The sequence below is a fragment of the Formica exsecta genome, unplaced genomic scaffold (assembly GCF_003651465.1).
Source record: "Formica exsecta isolate Colony F162 unplaced genomic scaffold, ASM365146v1 scaffold202, whole genome shotgun sequence".
In the NCBI taxonomy this organism is placed as follows: Eukaryota; Metazoa; Arthropoda; class Insecta; order Hymenoptera; family Formicidae; genus Formica; species Formica exsecta.
The window spans coordinates 17,547-26,312 of NW_021849317.1; positions in this window are offsets into that span (position 1 = coordinate 17,547).

Here is an 8,766-nt window from a genome sequence, read left to right on the forward strand (position 1 = left end):
AGATGAACTTGGACAAGTTATGACCTGAGATTTTGCTTAAGTCTCGTCCTATATTTTAACTATGAATCTAGAGGGCGTCTTAAGGGAAGCGGTGCGCTTGGACACAATACAATTGGACACGGTGCAAATGGACACGTTGCAAATGGACATGAAATTTTGGACATGGCTCAATTGGACACAGTGCATTTGGACACAATAATTTTGGACACAGTAGCTTTTGCACATAGAAGAAAATTCATTTGGACACCGTTCAGTTGCACACCGCTCAGTTGCACACCGCTCAATCGTACACCGCTCAATTGCACACCGGTTAGTTGCACACCGCTCAGTTGCACACCGGTCAGTTGCACACCGGTCAGTTGCACACCGCTCAGTTGTAGACCGCTCAGTTGCACACCGTTCAGTTGCACACCGTTCAGTTGCACACCGTTCAGTTGTACACCGTTAATTTGCCCACCGTAGTTGTAAAACGAGGTCCACCCTGCCTACCGGCGGGGTGGGTGCGGGAGGGGGGCCGAAGGCCCCCCTTGCACCGCCCCGTGTGTGTATGTGTATGTGTGCAACTAAGCAGTGTGCAAATTAACGGTGTGCATTTTTATGTGTCCAACTGAACGGTGTGCATTTTTATGTGTGCAACTGAATGGTGTGCAACTGAACGGTGTGCAACTGACCGGTGTGCTACTGACCGGTGTGCTACTGAACGGTGTCCAAATGAATTTTCTTCTGTGTCCAAAATTATTGTGTCCAAATGCACTGTGTCCAATAATTGACCGGTGTGCTACTGAACGGTTTTCAAATGAATTTTCTTCTGTGTCCAAAATTATTGTGTCCAAATGCACTGTGTCCGATTAAACCGTGTGCAAAGTTTCGTGTCCATTTGCAACGTGTCCATTTGCACTGTGTCCAATTGTACTGTGTCCAAGTAAAGGCCACTCCGTCTTAAGACTGTACTTAAAACGATCTTAAATATAAGAACGGACTATGAATACGGGCTTATGTCTATGGTAGCGCCTATAGACTTATAGAGATAGACTGCGCGTCTCTGTGGAAAGACTGTCTTAAACATTAGAAAGAGAGAGCGATAGTGGTTGGATCTCTTTCACTCTCGCACAGTTGAAGAAGAGGGGATATCGCGGCTGGCGGAGAATGAACAGTTTGCGAGTATGTGCGCTTTTTCCTCGCTTCTACGTTCATTCTCCGTCATATCTCGTGATATCCCCTCTCCTTCAACTGCGCGAGAGAGAAAGAGATCCGACCATTATATCTCTATCCTTCAATGTTTAAGACAGCCAGACCGTAAGAGCAGTGATGCCAGAAACTGACTCCGGTAGCATGAGATAGCATGTGGAAAAGATACACACACAATCGAAAACCGTATATGTCTCACATGAATGTTGTTTTCTATTGTTGTGTTATCCCCTCCACATGCTACCGCATGCTACCGGGGTCAGTTTCTGGCATCACTGCGTAAGAGCGCGCAGTCTATCTCTATACATCTTTCGTTTTTGATATATAATCAAGATACAAGACGGATTAATCAAACAATTTATAGCATAGCACAAGCATATAATAATATATTTTAATTTTAAAGATAATAATTTTTTTAAAAAAAGAATGTACAAATAGATATTGTTCAATAGAAATCAAAGAAATAAAAGGGTTGCTTTTTATAATTCAGAAATATAATAGATATATTAATTTTATCTGACTGCTCGTAAACATGTGTATAGTAGCAAAACATGTATATGACACATGTTTTCTTAATAAAAAATTTCTTTCACTTAAATATGTTCCACTATTTTAATCACATTGCAAATTGATACAATTCTTAATATTAGAAATAATAATAAATCAATTTTGTAACATAAATTTTTATTATTTGGCGCAATATTTTCATCATAAATCACATTATTTTTGTAGAAAATTAAAACAACTATTTTGTGAAACAGTTTTTTAGTTTGGATGTGACAGTGTTTTTGTATTAAAATAATTAAAATAACACTATTTTGATAATATCTCTGCTTTATAGAACAGGCAGAGCGAAAATAAAGACACTTTCCTTATATAAATCGAACCCAAGCTATCGATTAAGCTTATCAAGAATTCGATCGGTTCAGCCGTTATTCAGATCTGGTAATCTAAGGTACTCTCAACTATCCGACTCGCGTATAGATACCCGGAGTGTGCCTCGCTATTACTACGCGTGGTCTTTGCTTCGCTTGACTTGGCGCGAGACACTACCGTGTCTCTTGATATATCTTATAAGTCTATGGTAGCGCCGTGACCCCTGTACATAGCAAAACTGCAAAACTGTTGACAAGCCAGTAAGTATTTTTGTACTTGGCATCACGACGCTACCGTGTCGCTTGATCTTTATGACATTAATTGTAAGTGGTTATCAAACAAGTGTTAATAATACGCGCCCTGCCGAAAATGGTCGATTAAAACCGATTAAAACATAATCGGTTTTAATCGGTTTTAACCGGTTCAATCCGCGCCGAATTAAAAAGTAATCGATTTTAAATCCGAACGAACTATAATCGGTTTTAATATCGCTTTCGCGGATTATTTCCAATCTGAAATCATTACATTCTAATCCATATTGTTGTCAATCCAAATAAACACGAATAATCGATTGGATATTGTGGCTGCCATAGGTCGTCACATTAACCACAATCCGCGATACAGTAGCGCGACCCGCAACTTGGCGACCACGCGCTCGCGCGTCCGCGCATAGTTCCGGGGCATAGCTACGCGGCGAAGGTCGAGCGAGCTAACCTGGAAGTAAAAAGCGGTCAAGCGGAGATATAAGGCGGACCCCCTGCGGAGAAATCGTATATCTGTTTTTAACAACTGAGTCCGTTTCAATTGCAGAAACACTGATTTAATAATTGATTGTGACTCATGATAACAGCAAATCCGACTTCACACTATAAAATCGATTTACTTTTCATCTGCGAAATGATAAAATTTTTTATTAAAAGAGATTATTTTTATCTATGGATTGACTATGGTAAATTCCAATTCAATTGCATTAAAACAGGTTTAATTATAACTTATAAAATCGTATAAGTAGAGTATCTATGCGGGTTCTAAGCCTGGTCCTCTGAGGGGGGTGAGTGGCGAGGGGAAACCGGCGCGGGGGCTATGACGTCACGCGGGAGGAGGGGGGTATGACGTCACGCGGGAACCGCGTCCTAACCAGTAGGCGAGGGGTTCAACCGCGTCCTAAGCAATAGGCAACGGGTTTGACCGCGACCTAACCGGTAGGCGAGGGGTCCGCAGAGAGGGGGAGGTGGACCGCGTCCTAACCGGTAGGCGAGGGGCCCGCGGAGAGGGGGAGAGGGGCCGCGTCCTAACCAATAGGCGAGGGGTCCGCGGAGAGGGGGAGGGAAACCGTGGCAAAACCGATAGGCGAGGGGTCCGCGGGGAAGAGGGAACGCGAAGGTACGATGCCGCGAGTAGGTGTGAGAATGATAGCGCGAGGCGTCCGCAATGTGTGGGAGAAGGATAGCGCGAGGCGTACGCATGCATGTGTGAGAGAGATAGCGCGAGGCGTGCGCATTCATGTGAGAGAGGGATAGCGCTAATGATATTGGAGAGAGATGGCGCGAGGCGTCCATATGAGCGTAAGACAAGGATAGCGTTTGCATACACGTTGGAAAAGGGTGGCGTTCGCATACACGTTGGAGAGAGATGGCGCGAGGCATGCACTTGGGAGAGAGATAGCGCGAGACATGCACGTGGATGATGCGAGATACGGCGTTCGTAAGGCGGTGCAAGAAGGATAGCGCGAGGCACGCACGCGTGTAGGAGAAGGATAGCGTCCGCATTGGCGTGGGAAAAGGATGACGTTTGCATGCACTTGGGAGAGAGAGACAGATAGCGCCAGGCATGCACGTAGGAAAAGCAAAGAAGAAGGTGCAGAAATAATTGACATTTTTTATATAAAATAAAAATATTTATTTTAAAATTGTGTATATCATATAAATGTGTGTGTGTGTGTGTAAATTAAAAAATAATAATCAAAATAATAATGAGAATAATAATAATATAAAATATATAATAATAAAGTGGCGCTCCATCTGAAACAGAAAAGATACAAGTCTTATCAGTATATTAATTTAAATATTATAAAATTTGAAAAAATAGATACTTACATTATCCTCCTGGAGCCGCAAGCTCTTCCTCTCATTCTTCCTCCTTCTTCTCCTCCCAATTTTCATCCTCCTCCTCTAACTGTACGCAAAAGAAATGTGCGCAAAAGAAATGTGCGCAAAAGAATTGAGCGCAAAAGAAATGTGCGCAAAAGAACTGTGCGCAAAAGAACTGTGTACAAAAGAATTGTGTGCAAATGAACTGTGTGTAAACGAACTGTAACAAACGTTTATTTACCAAATAAAATTAATAATAAATGTCAAAAAATTTCAAAATTATACATGCATACATGCGTGTGTATGTGTTCCAAATTATACAAAAATATGTGTTGTGTCCAAAAACAACGTGTCCAATTGAACGGTGCGCAAACGAAATGTGTCCAAACGAATTGTGCGCAATTGAAATGTGTCCAATCGAACGGTGCGCAATTTTATGCGTCTAATATCACAGTGTGCAATTGCAACATGTCCAATTGTACTGTGCGCAAGTGAAGGCTTCTCCCACAAGCTTGCGTGCACCCAACGTAAGTTTCCGCGCACCCACCGCATGTATCGGCGATGGATGTCGTCTATTTGCACAAACTGAAATATATTATTATGTAATATACATCACACATAATGTGATATACATCACACATATGAAAATATTGAACACTACTTACCAGATTAAGGCAAAACATTTTTATACACTAAACGTACTTCACTCGTTGTCAGACACTTTGTGACGGACATAATGGGATAGACACTGTCTCGAACATTTTAAAGTAGGAGATGTATCACTTACAAAAAACGCTTACCTTCCACATGATAAGAAGGCTAAAGTTAACATGTTTCGGCGAACAACTATCTAATGTCTTTTAAATAAAATAATGGAGTATTTTAATATGAATAACGGATTATTATAATATGAAAACAGCTTTGAACGGCTATTGAATGGCTTTTGAACGGCTATCGAACGGCTATCGAACAGCTATCGAACGGCTATAAACGACTATCGAATGGCTATAAACGACTATTGAACGACTATTGAACAGCAAAACAATTATTTATACACCATTCCATTATTTTAAAAATTTTATGTCTATAGACATGTAACATCTATATTTTAATTAAATGGTTGTGATATATTCCACGCAGCATTCTCCAAAATTTTACCCCTCTCGGCTGTTAGAGACATAATTTTTAATCGTGGAAGTTATTCCAATCTTCACGTCGAGTTCATATCGAAGTTCAAACATAAACGCGACACAATTGTTTCCCAATATCACTCTTCCCCCTTTAGCTACTTTACGCAACTATATTCGCAACATTCTGTCCAAAATGTCGCACTAATTCCTTGGGCGGTCGAAGATTTCCAAAACTATCGAAATATACTACACGTTCTCCCCTCTTTGCATACGCAACCCAATGAATACCGGAACCATCGACGTCATCCAAATTGACGATACCGCTCTCATTTCGCCGTACACCGTTTATCGGTAAATTATTGCGCATGAAAACGCCTCTGAAAAATGGAATACGCATACGTCTTGCAAGTTGTTTGAATTGTACATTGGTCGTTACACCGGCAGGCATTTTTATCATTATTTTGACGGTTTTTTTTCTTAACCGCTGTTGAGAACCCTCATTCATGCTTATATGGAGCGAGATAAAGTCTGTGACCTTCCATGGCGCGATTATGACGTTGCATTTTTTCGAGCTGACGTTGCGCCGCCTTGCTATCGTTCACCGCCTTCGTGATTCCCGCTGCTCCCACTGATGCCAGTTTTGAGACGCTGCCACAGCCACAGCGTGTGGAGGGGATAACTCTCACAAGCGTGAACCGTATACGTGTAATGCGCAGAACGCTCTGCGCATTACATGTACACGGTTCACGCTTGTGTGAGTTATCCCCTCCACACGCTGTGGCTGTGGCAGAGTCTCAGAATTGGCATCTCTGGCTGCTCCGCCAGCTAATAAACCGAGAATTCCCAATAATGATAAAATTGGTAAGATACCACCGCGCTTCGCTATAGGAAGTATTCGTTTTTTCAGTCTTTTTCTTCATCGACGAATTTTTTGTCTTCATCGATGATTTTCTTGTTATCATCCCCATACCGAATTTTGTCTTTGCTTTCGTAGCTGCCCGAACAGCTGTAGCGGCTGCTCTTTCGCCAAGAGTCGAATCTCTCGCGGTAATACGCGTTCGTTCTTTCGTGGCGAGTATATTATCCGCAACGTGTCGTTGACCGGGGATAAGCTATGTCGTGTTTGCGTCACGCGGCATCCAATGGATTGATATCCTAATTGCCTCTAGCCAATCGTATTTCTAAATGAGTTCCCGGTCCGCAAAACTGATAGCCTGGAATATGTAATTCGATAGGAAGTGCGTTTATCGCACGATTTAAAAAATCGTTACCTTTTATAAGTTTTGCTGGCATTTGTCACAATTTTTTATTAACGGTGTTGGACAGTCGAAATGTGTTTGCTGCCAGATTTTTGTCCGAGCGCAACATGACGACGACGATTGACAATGACAATCGTGAGAAGATTGCGAGAGAGATTGTAAAAACGAGCGAAACGATCCGCAAAAAATATTGTTCTTTAAAAACTAGTCAAATGGAGGAAGACGTCGCATTGGAGAGGCACTTTAAACCAATTATCGAACCTCTAAAACAACTTGTCGAAAATACAAATAATGTGGAATCTAATGAAGCGAAAATCGAACCATCGAGTATGCTCGAAGACAAGCATCTGAAAAAAGAGTCAAAGTACAGAACAAAGAGAACAAGATCAAATATATCATTGAACGATTCGCTAATAACTTCTACTCCAAATCAATCAAAACGTAAGCGAATGAAACAATTATCGAATGTGGTTGCTTCTACTCCGATAAAAGATGTACAATCGAGTCAAATATTGTACGAAAGACCATCCCCATCCGTGGAAGAAATTTTCGAAACCACGCTTGAAACGCTTGTTACGTCAGTTCAACATCTATTACAAACGTCCGAGAGTCAAAGTACATTGCGCGCACACTTGGGCCCACTAGGACAAAAATATGTGGGAGCTATTTTGAGCGATCGATTACGTGCATTGAAATGATCCTAACAAGTTGGTAGATCGCTTGCAATTGCTGGAAGCTTCGCATTAAGCCGGCAACAATGCCCACGACAATGAAATATTATCAATTATCGAGGAACTTTGCGAAGCTGGTCTTATTATAAATTAATCTATGTTTCAGCGAAACGAGTCAGTCTGTCATTATTGTTTGTATCGAAATATCGATTAATAAATTTGGATTATCGTTGGAAACACCAAACAACTCATACTATCAATGGAATGGATTACTAAGAAATTACGTGCGCGATAACGCTCTGTGTCAGACAGCTTCCGTCGAGTACGACGCGAGAGAGCGCAAGATAAAACGCCTGGCTCAGCCGGAGGAGGACGCCGACGCGACGAGCAAAAGCTACGTCGAGAGAATTACGTCGCATTTGAGAAAAGACGTAAACGAGACGGGGCAGAGCGTCATCCTGCTGTTCATGACACTCACCCAGCTCGATAACGCTCTGAGTAAACGAATAGACGCCGCGGAGAGTTTTGTTTCCAAGATCGAAGCGCGCGACGACGTTAATGCCCATGACAATGAAATATTATCAATTATCGAGGAACTTTACGAAGCTGGTCTTATTATAAATTAATCTATGCGTCGGCGAAACGAGTTAGTCTGTCATTATTGTTTGTATCGAAATGTCGATTAATAAATTTGGATTATCGTTGGGAACACCAAACAACTCATACTATCAATGGAATGGATTACTAAGAAATTACGTGCGCGATAACGCTCTGTGTCAGACAGCCTCTGGCTTTGAAGCAAGGTCGCGCAAGATACGACGGGTAGCGCAACCGGAAGATGATACTGATGCCGCAAACAAACTGTACGTGAAAATACGTGTCAAGCCTTTAGAAGATAGACTGGAAGAACTTGAGAAAAAAATAATCACGCTCGAGACGAATGTGCAAACGCTGCAAATAATGATGGATGAGATGCAGAAAATGCTTCGGTATGCAACTCACGCGCAGACTACATATAATTCAGCGCAGGAGAAGAAAGATATATAAAGAATATACGTGGAATTATCTCATTATTGCAAATTATGCCTCGATCAAATAGGTCGCAAAAAATCTCTGAAAACAGCTGCTCGTGGAAGAATTGCATGCTCCAGATTCAACAAAGTACATACTCACAGTTATCGATGTGTTGAGCAAGTATGCGTGGGCTGTACCGCTCAAGAGTAAGAGTGGAAACGAGATGTCGAGATGTCTCGCAAAGATAATTCGAGACGATGGAAGATGTCCGAAAAATTTTCAAACCGACAGAGGAAAAGAATTTTACAACGCAAATGTACAAAAACTCGTGAAGAAGCATAGCATTAATCATTATTCGAAGTTCTCTGTCATGAAAGCCTCGGTCGTGGAACGATTCAACCGAACGTTAAAGAACAATATGTGGAGTGGAAAATGTCTTAATGGAAATTACAAGTGGATCGACGCGTTGTCCCGGCTCGTTGGAGAGTACAATGCGCGAAAACATCGCACTATCGTATCGGGACCTATCGATGTTACC